The following is a 16,064-nucleotide window of genomic DNA, read 5'->3' as shown; positions in this document are numbered from 1 at the left end:
TTTCAAAGGATCTCAGGGGATTTCAAAACTTTTCAAGTGCTGTGAGCTTTCTAGGGAAGTTCAGACAAATCATAAAACTGCAGTGTTAAAAGCATGATGCTGAGTGAGCAGATGAGAAGGAATGGAAAATAATTGAGTCTTGCCGGCTTGTACTTTCAATGAACTCCCTGATCTGCTCATCAGTTGTCGGCAGAGCAGTTCAAAGCGAGACGAGCACTTCAAAGTTTACACACTTCACAGCCAAGGATGATGATTTTGAGAAAGAGCTGCCTGAGATGACCATGGCAAGAGTGAACTTCAGGTTGTCCAGGGCTAGAAGGGCAGTCCAGACACAGGCCCCCATCCTGGGGGGAGTCCCGAGGTCACCCGCTTACACCCAGCACAAGCCCAGCCAACCCCCAGGACCCTTGGTGGGCCCTCCCTTTGCAGTCCGGCAGTGGCAGAGGGAAACATGAGCAATGGATGTACCTCCACGATCCCCCTCAGGGTCCATCGCACCAGGCCAGATGGCCACTGCCAGGGTGTCAGTGCCAGGGTGACAGGGGGCAGTGCCTGAATGGGGTGGGGGTGGGGGGCTGAGTGTGTGTATTGTTGGGGGAGGGAGAACCCATTATATCCGTGGTGGGGGGGGGATGCCCCTCTTTTCTGAGGGTTTGTGGGTGCTTCCCTTGTCAGCACATGTCGCCATTTCCATGGTGTGGGGAGAGAGGTTCTGTCTCTGGACGCTGGGATCGGTGACCTTGAACAAAATGGTGTCCGAGAACAATAGTGAAGGCTAGCTGCTGTGCTAGCCGCTGTTAATAATTTATCATACTTAAGGTAAAAGAATCCCACCTTGGCGATGCTCCTAGCCCCAGTAGGAACCACTCTGGTTTCTCCACTGGTGGGAGCACTTGGGTCTCATAATCCAGAGAATCACACCCTAGAAATAATAAACAGTATATGTGACCATTATTCTAATTGTATTTCACATCAATCCAGTCATCAACACGACAAAAATTAAATATTCAGAATTTTAGAAAATCACGACCGGGATTCTCCGGTATCATGGAATTTACATAGAATTTACAGTGCAGAAGGAGGCCGTTCGGCCCATCGAGTCTGCACCGGCTCTTGGAAAGAGCACCCTACCCAAGGTCAACACCTCCACCCTATCCCCATAACCCAGTAACCCCACCCAATACTAAGGGCAATTTTGAACACTAAGGGCAATTTAGCATGGCCAATCCATCTAACCTGCACATCTTTGGACTGTGGGAGGAAACCGGAGCACCCGGAGGAAACCCACGCACACATGGGGAGGATGTGCAGACTCTGCACAGACAGTGACCTAAGCCGGAATCGAACCTGGGACCTTGGAGCTGTGAAGCAATTGTGCTATCCACAAGGCTACCGTGCTGCCCCACGGTATCCGGCGGGGCGGGCAGTACTAGAGCCAAAGAGTGGTGTGAACCACTCCGGCACGGACCACCCGGAAGGTACGGAATCCTCTGCATCCTCGGGGGCTAGGCCGGCGCTGGAGTGATTGGCACCACGCCAACCGATGCCGAAGGGCCTCCACCGGCCGGCGCGAATTTGCGCATGCGCTGGAGCGTCAGCGTGTTCCCAGAACGCATGCGCAGGGAGTTTCTTCTCTGCGCCGGCCATGGCAGAGCTTTACACAGGCCGGCGCAGAGGGAAAGAGTGCCCCTCAGCACAGGCCCGCCCGCAAATCGGTGGCCCCCGATCGCGGGCCAGGCCACCGTGGGGGGCCCCCCGGGGCCGGCTCCCACTGCGCCCCCCTCCCCGAGGACTCCGCAGGCCGCCCTCAGGGCTAGGCCCCGCAGGTACAGACCTTGTGTAATTCACACCGGCGGGACTGGCTGAAAACGGACGGCCGCTCGGCCCATCGAGGACAGGAGAATCGCCGGGGGTACCACTGCCAGCGGCCCCGACCGGCGCGGTGCGATCCTCGCCCCCGCCAAAAATCCGGTGCCGGCGTCTGAGCGGCGGGGTGGGGTTCACGCCACCCCCCGCATGGGATGGATTCTCCAGCAGCGGGCAGCAGAGAATCCAACATCGGACAGAAAAGCCAATCCTATTTCAACACTCCAGTCCCCCGGTGGCGCAAGGATCAGTTCAGGAGCTGTCAATCAAAGCGTAATGTTTATGAACATTACAATTAGTTTCAAAGCTGACTACTTCAAAATCACTGAAGCCTGAAGGGAGATGGATGGAACAGTGCTGACAGCTGGGGGTGTGTGGAAGCTGTCAATCACAGCCTAGTAAAATCAATATCAAAGAGAAATAAATGAATGACTTCCAGATCAAATGTCTGAGGGGGTTTAAACACAGTTGATGTGGTTTTCTCTTTCCAGGAATGTACAAGCGCTGGTTCCTCTGTCTGAGCCAGTTCGTGTATTGCCCTGGTATATTTTAAAGCAGAGATTGTTTTTCACTGCCCATGTTTAGACTGCTTTCTGGCTTCCAGACAGGGGTCTCTCTTCTGGGGGGTCTCTAGTGGGGGTCTCTTTAATTAAGGGGTTATGAGGGATCTCCTTAATTAGGGTGTCCCTTGGGGAACACCTCTTTAATTCGGGGGTCTCTTTAATTAGGGGTTCTGTGGGGGTCTCTCCGATTAGGATGTCTCTGGGGGTTGCCTATTTAATTAAGGGGTCTCTGTAGGGGGGGACCCCGGGGGAGGGTTCGGTTCACCCACGGCACAGGCCCGCCCGCGGATCGGTGGGCCCCGATCGTGGGCCAGGCCGCCGTGGGAGCACCCCCCTGGGCCAGATCGCCCTGCGCCGCCTTGTTCCGCCGGTAAGGTAGGTGGTTTAATTTACGCCGGCGGGACAGGCATTTTAGCGGCGGGACTTCGGCCCATCCGGGCCGGAGAATCGCGCGGGGGGGCCCGCCAACCGGCGCAGCCCAATTCCCGCCCCCGCCGAATCGCGGGTGCCGGAGACTTCGGCAACCGGCGGGGGCGGGATTCACGGCGGGGTGTCGGAGAATTTCGCCCCAGAACTTTGATGACTTTTACTATGGCATCTAAACTGACCGTGCATCTATGCATTATTGAGTATAGTCCCTAGTTACACGTATATTTAAAGCACAAGTCTGATACAGGTGATTTCTACAAAGAAACCACATGGCTCACTCCTCTTTTCAATAAATTTTCATATAACCTGCAATTTCATTACAATTCAAAACAGAGATAGCAAGAAATAAAACACAACATTTATGGCATAATTGGTTTAGTGTAAAATATCCTTCTAGTGAACTATTTGCCACATTTTCTTGTAAAAATCCTTTTAACTTATTTTGATATTTTGTTGGTACCTATATTTTATGCCTTTTGTTTTTGAGTTACAACAATTCAGAATTTGAATAGCCTGAAAAGACCTTTGATAAGATAAGAAAGCATTGAATGAGAAAAAAAAAATCATTCATCCCAATCGCGCTAATCCATCCTATTATGAATTCTACTCTACCGTTTAATCTCCTCAGTAAAATAGTATTATGGGGTTTTTTTTAGAAATCATTAGGAATTTAAAATTTAGCAGGTCCTTACCGTGGTACTTTATACAGGTTACATTTACTGATGTATTGTCAATGTTCTGTTTACCCAACTACGAGGTAGGAAAATATAGAAGAGAATCTAAATATAATTTCAAGGAGAGAAATTAGGTAAGGGGCCTATTAGCTTTAACAAGGAATTTAACATTCATGTTTTTACCTAGCTGACTTTTTCCTGTTTAGCATATTATCATAGATAACATGTTGAACATGAGAATTCAACAAACCTTTAGCATTGTTACGTGGTGTTTTCGAATTAGAATTACAATTCAGTGGATGATTTGTGTCTATATGCCACATTAAAGAGGTTTTAAAATTTGCTTGATAAAGAAAAGAAGAATTTAACATGGGAAGTAATGGTACTTAGCTTCAGGCTACCTATTGGTTCTATCTTTATTTTCCCAACCTGTTCTTCTTTCACAGCTAGTGGCTAAAATAAAAGACAACACGCAAAGGAGTAGACATCCCACAGAGAATGCCTGAAATGGTAGTTATTGGCTGGCTAGCTTCGCAAGTCCCTCACAATTGTACAAGTCATAAAGCCATGCCAGAGACCACCTAACTTATATTAAAATACTTTCTTTCATCACGTTTTTCAGGATGTATTTTGTACTTTATGCATTTTCCTTGCCTCCTGCTGAGCGTAACTACATTATTAATATCACTAACAGCAGGACATCATAAACCACGGGGTCCAAACCAGCCTAGATATAAACTTAATGACATTAGATGACTTCTGTAAATTGCTTTGTGACCCAAGGAATTCAGCAGGTTACCCATAGTTCTAACATTTATTCCGGTTCATTGCTCCTACCCCCTGCAGGCTACTATTCACTGGTCAAAGTCCAAATATAGAGCTTTATACTTTTATTATTATTACTGTTCATTATAGAATTGTAAAACTTGTCTTTGTCCCTTGAAAACCTTGATTAAGAACCATTATGATAAAGTATCACAATGCTTTCTAAATCTAAATCATGGCACAAATAAGTGGTTGTTAAATATGCTTGGAAATAATTACTTAAATGTAAATACGTAGCTCTTTTAAAATCAATAATTCTAAACGCGGGAAGATACTCTAAACTGTCCCCGAATACACATGTGTAACTTTAACAGTGAGTACAATAGTTTAATTGGTTAGCTTGAATGGATGTCAGCAAATTGTCACAGTAATCTTCAAACAAAAATGCGGGGAAAGAGGTGCTTGTGTTATAACTCTGGGCCCAATGTTAAACAAATAAACATCATTAACAGGTCAGTTATTGCATTCAATATCAGGGAACAAGGACAACTGAGGTTGGGCAAGAAATGCTGGTTTTGCCAGTGATGTCCATGTCCTGAGAATTGTAATTCAAAATACTACAAAATTAGTAATATTAGCAATATCTAACAGACCAGACCATTAATGACTCTTAAACTGTGTGGGTTTAAACAAAGTCCTAGACTCACAAAATGAATTTTAATGAATTGTTTGTAAATATTTCAATTCTTAGCACTTCTGTATTTATGTAGCACAAGATATTACAAGATTTAATTTTTCCTTTTCATTTTTGGTGCACATTTCCACACTGTTGAGTTTAAAACAAAGGTAACCGTGGCCACTGGTGTTTGATTTAAAACTACAAGTTTCACAAAAACAAACTTCGAAACCTTCCAAGCTTTATAACAGCTGCAAGAGCTTGTTTTGAACAAAGTTACCTGAAGATGCAAGTGAAAGAGAAAATGAAATGCTGAATTTTATAATGTTGCACAAATTCAACAGTCTGAAGAATTAAATTAATGGCAAAGCAGAGTGAAAGGCAAGATTGACAGAGACAGTTAAGCAGACATTCCCAAAGATCAATGGATGTTCCAGAGGGCCCCTGACCCTATCAATAAAACGTGAACACAATCTAGACAAAAGAGAATAAACCTGCGATGCAATGATTTTGGAAGAATATTGAAAGCATAAAATATGGAATATTATAAACGAGAATAAAACTCATTGAATCAATAAACCAATGGTGAAGCGTAAGAACTGTAATGTGGAAATCAGATAATATTTTGCAGCTGCAAGCTGATTATTAGCACAGAGAATGGTAAAGTGTGTGCGTTTTGAAGTTGATATGGACATAATAATAAACTTTGTTATTGTCACAAGTAGGCTTAAATTAACACTGCAATGAAGTTACTGTGAAATCCCCTAATCGCCTGTTCGGGCACACGGAGGGAGAATTCAGAATGTCCAAATTACCTAATGGCTTTCTTTCGAGACTTGTGGGAGGAAACTGGAGCACCCAGAGGAAACCCACGCAGGCACAGGGAGAATGTGCAGACTCCGCACAGACAGTGACCCAAGCGGGAATCAAACCCGGGTCCCGGGTCCCTGACTCAGCCATATCAATTAAAAAAAAGACAAGTCAGCAATTTTAGCACATTGTTAAACTCCCCTAGGCCGGTGAACTTCATTGTTTAACAGGCAGCAACGTTTTGAAAAAATGTTATTCACAAAAGATCATAGGCAGGATTCTCCAGTCCCCCAGCCATGTGTTTGTGATTCGTTGGCAGTGGGATTATTACTCCCACCACTTGCCAATGGAATTTCCGATTGAAACCACCCCATGTCGCCGGGAAACCCACAGGTGGGACTGTGCTGCCAGTGGGAAAAGAGATTCATAACTGCCGAAGAATTCCGACCCATGTGCCCTCATCCAGCTATCATTTGTTTCAATTTTTGACCCACAGGCGCGATCCAATAGCCATGCTGAGCCCGAAAAGGAGCTTGCCGCAGTGCAGCATAGCCAATAAAAGCTGGGAGACCCCCCTCCTGGGATTTACCTGGCTTGCAACACCTCGCGAGATTCAACGCAATCTTGCGGGACGTTGTGATGTGAATCTCGCTTACATTTGACGGGATCACCTTTTTGCTAATCTGCATATTAGAGCGAGACATTAAGCCTCACTCTAATATGCAGATTCCCTGGATACCTGAGGGTTTGGGATTCAATCCTTTCGCCTCAGAGCCCTCAGGCAAGCGCCGTTTGGTACCGTGCCCTACAAATGGGGGCCAGATGGAACAGCACTCGTGGGGGATCTCCAAGGGGATAGGAGGCCCTCAGCTGCATGCCCTTTGGGCAGGGTACCAAGCTGGCATTTTTTGTGCACGTGCAATCGGGCCAGGGTTGCCCACCGTGGGTATTGGCGGGGATGCGGGAGGGGAGGACAGGCATTCGGGCTAGGGGGAGAGGTCGGCAATTCTTTCAGGGGCCTCGGATTGGCGTCCCCATCTCTCGTTACAATGGGGAGTTCCGGCGAGTGAATTAAAAAACTGAGCTATGAGCAGCCTCGGCCACGCGTTCCCATTATTTAACCCGAGTCACGAGTCATGTCAGGAAACATGCGGTTAAACATGCTCGCTCGGGGACTTTGTTCCCTTTTGGGAGAACCGCATCCAAAGAAATCAAGCAGCACATCCATAAAGTGAAAAAATATAGATCACTATTCTATTTCATTAGCTCTTCACCTGAGTACTGTCTATCCTTTGGGATAAGACATTAAAATCAGGAAGATGAAAACAATCCCAGGCACTATTTAGGAGCAGAAATGAGGAGTTAACAGCCAAATGAAAAGCCAATGGAACAGTCCCCGAATAATTTCAGAACATGCATCATGTGAGTCAAGGCTCCTGGGCTTTGTTAGTTTGACAATTTGATTCCCAGATTCTCCATTTGGGAGACTGAGTTCTCTCGCCGGGGTAGAATCGCTACTGGTCTAAGCTGGCACTGGAAGCGCCCCCCTGGTGTGATTCGCTCTTCCTTGCCATTTAAATTTATGCATGGTGAAGAATTCAGAATCCCAATGCTGGGCTGCTATTTTGAGCAGGTGGCCCAATACCAAGGCCTCCCCTCCCCCTCACTACACAAATCCTGATCCCCACACTGACAAGTAGGGGTATCCTCCCCCCACCACCATGGGAATTATGCGTCCTCCCCCACCCACAGCACACACCATGAGGGTGATCCAACCCCGACCCCACCAACCCCCCTACAGGCCCCCCCACCAGACCTGCCATCAGACCCCTATTAGAACCCCCATAAGACACCCATATCAGAGACCTCGCTATCAGAGACAATCCATCAATCACCCCTGCCTGGAAGCTGAAGAGTAGTCCAATCAAAAAAAATGAAAAATCAAATTTCTTTCACTTTCCAGTCCCTTAAACCTGCAGTCTGAGACAGAAGTGTTGAAAGCAGCCAAAATACTTCACAAGGCTGTAAACACCCGAGGATCCTCCGATCTGTGTGGCTTCTGTTCACATTTAAAGAGAAATACCTTTTAGTAGGCTGTAATTGACTGTGCCTGGATTGTTTATTTTCATTTCTCTTCACATGTGAATGCATCTAAAGTATCCTTTTGTGAAGCTAATCAGAATGTTTGTATACATCTAGCTATGATTGACAGGTCCTCGCCATATCAAAAGCAGCCTACTGAGAAAAAGAGGAAGTGAAAGTACTTACCTTCTAGATGTTTGTGAACATTATGCAAATAATGGGGAGGATTCTCTGCCGCCCACCACTGGTAGTAGGCTTTCTGATGCAACGGAGAATCCATCCATTATTTCTAACACCCTATAGTATTATTCATGGGGCGATTCTCCGCCTGCCTTGCGCCCGGCGCACAACCGTTATTCCTGAAGAATAATGGGAGAGCCTCTAAACGGGGTTGGCGCCAGGCGCTGAATGGCGTGGAATGCCCTCAGCCCACAGCACTGAGCCCACAGTCTGCAATAAGCATTTAAATTTGCTCATACCATTTGAAGCCGGAAGCTCCCTGCTCCTGTGATTCACCACCCTGCCAGTGCAGAGTGAAGCCGGTGGGAATCTGGTCACCGTCACCAGAGTCCAGGGGCTGGATTGTCCATCTCATAATGCCGGAAGGTCAATTTTCAATCGGGCGGAGAATCCAGCGATGGGCAAAAAATGGCGCTGATTCCGTTCCGATGCTCCGGTTCCCCGCTGGTGGCAGGATCGAGTTTTGGTTCCCGTGCCGGCATGCGGATGCAAATACATCATTAAGACACATTTGCATCTTATTAACAAGTCGGGCATCATATTCTCTGAGCCCGCGTGATTCTCCATTCCTCTGGGCTGGGAATCACACGGGCGAGAATTGATGCAAGTCTTGATAAACATGGCCCTGATAAAATGGATCTTGCAGTGGGCCAAGGAGGTAACTCTTAGGGAGTTGCCCCCAAAGTCCATAGGAGAGCCACCCTCCCCCGCACAATGCATGACCTGCCGACCCCCACCAGACCAACCTCCCCCCCACTGCTCCCTGGCCATATACCCTCCAATTAGAGACATCCCCACTAGAAACCCCCCAATTAGAGAGACCCCCACCAGAGACCCCTAAAGGAGAAACTCCTGCCTGGAAGCCGCGCATAAGATAAATCTTGCCTGGAAGCTAGAGAGCAACCCAGACTGAGGCAATGCAAAAGGTCACAGCTTTAAAACTAAGATGTGCAATACACCTGCTGACTCAGGCAGAGGAAGCAGCTCCTGTCAATTCCGGGAAAGAGAAAACCAGTCATCTGGCTTTGCGCTATCCAGCCGGGCCCTTAACTGGATAGTTTCACAGCTGGTTACTTTAAAGCCAGTCAAGTGTGAAGGAAGATGAATGGACTCAATGGGCCGAATGGCCTCCTTCTGCACTGTAAATTCTATGATTCTATGAAACGATGCAGGCAGCTGGGTGTATATGGAAGCTGTCAATCACAGCTTAGTGAAAGCAATTTCACAGAGATATGAATGAAAGGCTTTCAGTATAAAGATTTGAGGGGGTTTAAACCCAAGTGACTGGTTTTCTCTTGTGTGAGTCGTCATCACCCTCCTGCCTTGAGAAGCGATCCGCTGACAATGCCAATCTCATCCATCATGTGGCGCCTGACATTCATACTTTCAAACAGCTAGTAACACTAGGGGGGCAATATTTCAACCCAACACCATCTGTAATTGTGCAGCGGAAAGGACCCCGGGTTAGTCCTTCACTGAGTTTTTGTTGAGATTACAAAAGATAGCCGAATTCTGGTACACCCCTGAAGGAAATGCTGCACGACCGTTTGGTCTGTGGAATCAATAATGTGGCTACTCAAAGAAATCGTTGGCTGAACCATCCTTAAATCTACAGCAAGCTATGCAAATATTGCTGTCTTGTCAGAACGTTGAGCGAGGGGTGCAGGAAATCCAGGGAATGGAAGTTAATGCCTTCGGACAGGCCCCCTTCTGGTGATTAACCCGCCCTGGACTGAACGCCATGTAGGTCCAGTCCATTGGTCGAAGACCGAGTCATCCGACGGGATTCTTCCCATAATCTGCAGAAGGAAAAGCGGGCGATTGTGGGGCATGTGGTCATAGGCCCCAATGTGAATGCATGTGCCAGGGTTGCGAGAGATCCCTGTGCCCTGTTAGAGGTAGGTTTCAGCCTACAGCCCGCACTTCCTGTCTGGAAGAACCAGAGGAGGAAGACTGCATGAAGCTCAACTGTGTCGCGGCGCCTCGGGTTTCCCCCAACAAAATTGCAGTGCAGGTGAATGGGCATCAATTGGATATGGAGCTTGATACTGGAGCTGTGGTTCCCGTTGCAGGGAGGCAGACTTTCAACCGCATTAAGAAAGGGGTACAACACTTGTATTTGAGGGCTACTGAGGCTCAATGGGTCACTTATACTGGCAAACCACTGGATATTGCGGGAGACCAATGGTATATAGACAGTGTTCCCCCCGCTAATTGTAGTGAAGGAAAATGCTCCAGCTTGTTAGGCCGCAATTGATTGAGCTGCCTACATCTTGATTGGCAACACATCTTCCAAATGGAATCTGGGGGGCTGAGCGAAGTGTTGGGAAAGTACCCTGAAGTCTTTCAGACCGGACTGGGGAAGATAAAGGGTGCTGTGGCCAAAAATCCATCTTGACTCGGGTGCGCAGCCGAGATATTTCAGAGCCCGCCCGGTTCTTATGCGTTGCTGGCAGAGGTGGAGACTGAGCTCAGCCGGCTTGAAGGATTGGGGATTATTCGGCCCAAGCGCTTTGCAGATTGGGCAGCGGCGATGGTTCCGGTGCTGAAGCCGGACAAGACAGTCCAGTTATATGGGGATTATAAGATGACGGTGAATGCGGCTTCACATTTGGACTGCTACCAGATGCTCTAAATTTGCTGGTGGACTCTCATTTATTAAACTTGATATGAGTCGTGCATATTTGCCACTTGAACGATCAACACATTGTTGTGTTATGCTGCAACGGATAACACAGGCTGCTACATGATGCAGCCGTAACTAAAGGGTGCTCCAGAGTCTGAAATAAGGTCAACGTGTTTATTGAACTATTAGCACAGTCCTCAAATGAGTTCGACTCTCTGCTAATCTAACTGTAGTAACTCAGTCTAACTGTACCAGCTTGCTCTAAGCCACGTGCTGGGGTGTGATGCTGCTGATCAACCCTGTCTAACTCTCTAGGTGTCTGTCTCTGAAAGAGGCAGGGTGTGAGTGCCTCATCCCTTTTATAGTGTTTATGTCATGCCCCCTTGTGGTGATGCCACCTCTGAGTGTCCTGACTGTCCATTGGTTATGTCCTATTCTGAGTGTTCATTGGTTGCATGTTTGCATATTCCATGGGGAAATGGAGTACATTCTGCATGGGTTACTGTGTGTAGTGGTAGATGATGTGCTGTTCACCGGAGCGACCAAGCAGGTGCATTTGGACAACCTGGCGGACGTTCTTCAGTGTTTCTTGGAGTCTGGAGTCTGCCTACGGGGAACCAAGTGTGTTTTTCACCTGAAAGAAGTGGTGTACTTTGGCTGCCTACAAATACTCATTATGACATCAGCCGGGCACTCAGATTGCGTTGAGCCGACTACCCTTGACGACTAGCCCTCCATCTCCTCCCAGGGCGGATGAAGTTGTCGCAACCCTTAACTTTATGGACATGTTGCTGGTCACTTCATCTTGGATCCATGAGTGGACCCAAACGGAATCCAGTTCTTTCCAAAGTACAACATCTCGTATTGTATGGTGGCCAGCATCAACAGTTCCCAGGTGAATTGTGAGCTTTCTCATCTAAAATGTCCGAATTATGTGTGGAGGCTGGTGTCCTGCTTTTGGGGAGGTGTGTCATCATCCCAGAAAATAGCCAGGGTTTGATCTTGCAAGCCCTCCCAATGGGCACCCGGGGTGTCAAAAATGAAAATGTTAACGGCCAGCTATGTTTGGTGGCAGGCCTGAAATGCTGACTTTGGCGATTGGCCCAACAATGTACCATCTGTCAGGAACTCCAAGCTCCCGTCGCCTGCACCTCTCCACCCTTGGGAATGGCCTGGGTGGCCATGAGAAGAATTGCATGCCAATTTTGCCGGCCCCTTTCAGGGTTTGATGTTCCTCCTCCCAATCAATGCCCATTCCAAATGGCTGGCAGGTCCACAAGAATTGGGCAACCACCTTCAGGGTAACAATCAAAAAACTGTGTTTGTCATTTTACACCCGAGGTAATAGTCATGGACACAAGGGGCTGGTTTAGCACAGTGGGCTAAACAGCTGGCTTGTACTGCAGAACAATGCGAGCAGCGCGGGTTCAATTCCCGTACCGGCCTCCCCGAACAGGCGCCGGAATGTGGCGACTAGGGGCTTTTCACAGTAACTTCATTGAAGCCTACTTGTGACAATAAGGGATCATTATTATTATTTTACAAGCAAAGAGTTCTCTGGGTTTCTGAAGGCTAATGGGGTATGACACATTCAAACTGCCCTGTCCCACCCAGCTTCAAATGGACTAGCGGAAAGGGCAGTCCAGACGTTCAAACGTGGGTTGCAGAAACAGTCTTCGGGGTCGATGGACACCAGTCTGGCCGGATTCTCTTTTTGCTCCTGGACACCGTGACTGGAGTGGCCCCGTCTGAGATGATGATGGGATGGACCGGTCTTAGCATGGTCTTCCCTGATATTGGCGGGAAGATGGGCCACTGGCAGGACCATCATACTTTGACCGCCCAGACACTTTGCACCAGGTGACGCAGTGTAGGTCTGAAACTTTGCAGACGGTGACCACTGGATCTCCAGGACTGTCATCCTCCAGACAAGGCCGGTTTCCTATCAATTGCAAGCCCAGGGTAGACTAATGCAAAAACATTTAGATGACATTAGGTCCAGACAATCTGGGCGGGATTATCCCAGCCCGGGGCCGGGCCGGAGAATCCCCGCAACCGGGCCACGCCACCCCCCCCCGATGCCGGCACACGATTGTCCGCGGAGTGGAGAATCAATGCCATTGGCGCCGGTGCGTTTGGCGTGGCGCCGGTCGCGGGCCGCTGTACGCGGCCGGGCTGCCGATTCTCCGGCCTGGATTGGCTGAGCGGCTGCTCCATACCTGGTCGCAGCCGGCGGGAACTCTGCACACAGGGTCAGGGGGTGGCCTGTGGTGGGGGAGGGGGGGGGCTCCGACCCCACGGTTGCCTCGGATGGGCCTGGCCCGCGATCGAGGCCCACCGATCGGTGGGCCGGCCTCTCCCTCCCCGGGCCTATTTTCTAATGTGCAGGCCCCTGAACTCCTGCGCGGGTTGGCGTCGGCGCCACTGCGCATGCGCGGATCCCACGGTGCACAGTTCGTGCTGGGGTGGGAGTCTGAAGCGGCGTGAACCTTTCCAGCGCTGTGCTCGCCCCCTATATGGGCTAGAATCGGTACTCACAGCGGCCCGTTCACGCCGTCGTGAAACGCAACGCCGTTTCCGACAGCGTGGATACTCTGCCGCCGAATGGGAGAATCCCGCCCCCAATTCTTCGTAAAATTCATCGTGAACGGAAAGTTCTTGTCCAGCCAAATTCGATGCCCAAACGGGCCAGAGAAGAACACCACGGGGGTGAAGACGCCGACATGAGAGAGGTCAGCGATATAGATTCGAATATATACATTGGTGGTCTCCGATAAGAAGCCGACAGTACAGCAGCCTCCAGCAGAGAAATCACCTGGGCATTCCAGTCGAAAGTGACGTTTGCCTTCTCAGTACCCACCACCCGATCCTGCGGGTATACGACACACAGCCAGATACGCAGTAAGTCCAGAGCATTCCATCTCCGCAGTCATTAAAGGATTCTTCAGACTTTGGAGGGAGGGGTGTCATAACTCACACGGGTCTGACAAGGTGACAGTGATTAAACTCCTCATGAGCCTCGCCGAATATGAGTCCCCCGTTAAAGGAACATGTATCGTTATCTTCTGTATAAAGTCGGCCAGTTTGGGTGCCGAAAGGAGAGACCCGGCTGGGATCTTTCATGCTGTGTAAATAAGTTATCGTAATTAGACTTTACTTCCTTTTAACAACTCGGCGTGGGCTCCTTCATTGTCTACAAAACCTTGTACTTCTCGCCTCCTCCTGACTTCCACTGGCTCAAAATCTATAACATTACTATCTTTCTCCAGTTCTGATGAGAGGTTATCCTGAACTGTTAACTCTGTTTCTCTCCACAGACTGCCTGACCTGCTGAGTGTTTCCAGCATTTTTCATGCATATTTTGTTGAGAGGACTTGTAATATGGAAAATTCATAAATGTCTTCAAGTGAGACAGCTTTTATCACCCCAGGACAGCTTTTAGTCAATAATATACTTCACCTGTAGTTAAAAAAAGTTTCTCACTGACTATTAATAATTCAAATCTTGATGATTTTATCAAGCTGAATGATATGAGATTTTTCACACCAGCTGTATTAAAGTGGATCTGTCTTTTGTGATCTTTTGCTGGCATCCCACTGGGCAAGAGAAAAGGAAAACTGAATTGAAAACTGAAGGCATTCAGCCAAATATTTCAATGGACAAGGTAGATGAAAAAAATCAAGCTGAAGCGTTCCATATCCATCTCATAAATATTATTGTTCCAGTTTTAGGCTCTTTATTATCTTATTATCTTGCCCACAGCTAATCAAATATTTAATTTCTTGCCTCTTAAGGGTCCGACATCAACACTTCTTTTTGAGAGGAGAGAGAAGAATGAACATGCTGTTTTCATAATGCGATCATATATATTTTGGTGCACATATCATCACACAGAGAAGAAAAATCAATCATTTGAAGCTTCGAATGAAGTTTCATCGTTTCAAAAAATGATATAGGCCGGGATTCTCGTTGCGGGCCCGCCCCGCTACTGCCGCTGGCGAGGACAGAGAACTTTGTTGCGGCGTTCACTGGCAGCGGGATTCTCTACTCACGCCATTTGTCAATGGGATTTCACATTGAAACCACCCCATGTCGCCTGGAAACCCACAGGCGAGTGCGCACTGCCGGCGGGACCAGAGAATCTTGCCGTTAGCGAACAGCCAGAGAATCCCGCCCATACAGTTGAAGCAATGTGCCATGTTCCATCCCTGTCACTTATCCTTCATAGCTTACATGTGTAAGAATTTTAATAATATTGGAAACTGACTGATAGTCATGGAAGATCTGGGGCGAAATTCTCCCCCAACGGCGGGATGTCCGCCGACTGGCGCCAAAGCCGGTGCAAATCAGACGGGCATCGCGCCGGCAAAAAGGTGCGGAAGTCTCCGCATCTTTGGCGGCCTAGCCCCAACATTGAGGGGCTAGGCCGACGCCGGAGGGATTTCCGCCCCGCCAGCTGGCGGAAATGGCGTTTGTTGCCCCGCCAGCTGGCGCGGAAATGTGGCGCATGCGCGGGAGCGTCAGCGGCCGCTGTCAGTTTCCCAGCGCATGCGCGGGAGCGTCAGCGGCCGCTGTCAGTTTCCCGCGCATGCGCAGTGGGGAGAGTCACTTCCGCCTCCGCCATGGTGGAGGCCGTGGCGGAGGCGGAAGGGAAAGAGTGCCCCCACGGCACAGGCCCGCCCGCGGATCGGTGGGCCCCGATCGCGGGCCAGGCCACTGTGGGGGCACCCCCGGGGTCAGATCGCCCCGCGCCCCCCCCAGGACCCCGGAGCCCGCCCACGCCGCCTAGTCCCGCCGGTAAATACCAGGTTTGATTTACGCCGGCGGGACAGGCAATTCCTGGGCGGGACTTCGGCCCATCCGGGCCGGAGAATCCAGCGGGGGGTCCCGCCAACCGGCATGGCCGGATTCCCGCCCCCGCCCAATCTCCGGGAGCGGAGACTTCGGCGGGGGCGGGATTCACGGCGGCCAACGGCCATTCTCCGACCCGGCGGGGGGTCGGAGAATGACGCCCCTGATCTGTATATGAAATAAATCTGTATGCACATGGGCAACTGACTGTGGGGATTAGAATAGATGATTGCAGGACCAGTCTGGATCAGGCACTGACAGGACCAGCCTAGGTCAGGGTTTGACTTGGCTAGTCTTGGCCAAATGCCTGAAGGACCAGTCTTGTTAAGAATCTGACAGGATCAGTGTGGGTCCAATAGAATCAGCTTGAGCCAGACTCTGTCCAGGCCCAGTCTAGCATTAGGAATGGGGGATTTTGGTTAATTTCTTTTGAATTGCATTGCTAGTTATTGGAGGAATGTAGATTTTCCTCCCAGGATCTG

This window comes from Scyliorhinus torazame, chromosome 15 (genome assembly GCF_047496885.1).
Source record: "Scyliorhinus torazame isolate Kashiwa2021f chromosome 15, sScyTor2.1, whole genome shotgun sequence".
In the NCBI taxonomy this organism is placed as follows: Eukaryota; Metazoa; Chordata; class Chondrichthyes; order Carcharhiniformes; family Scyliorhinidae; genus Scyliorhinus; species Scyliorhinus torazame.
Note: the sequence above shows the minus strand (reverse complement) of the source record.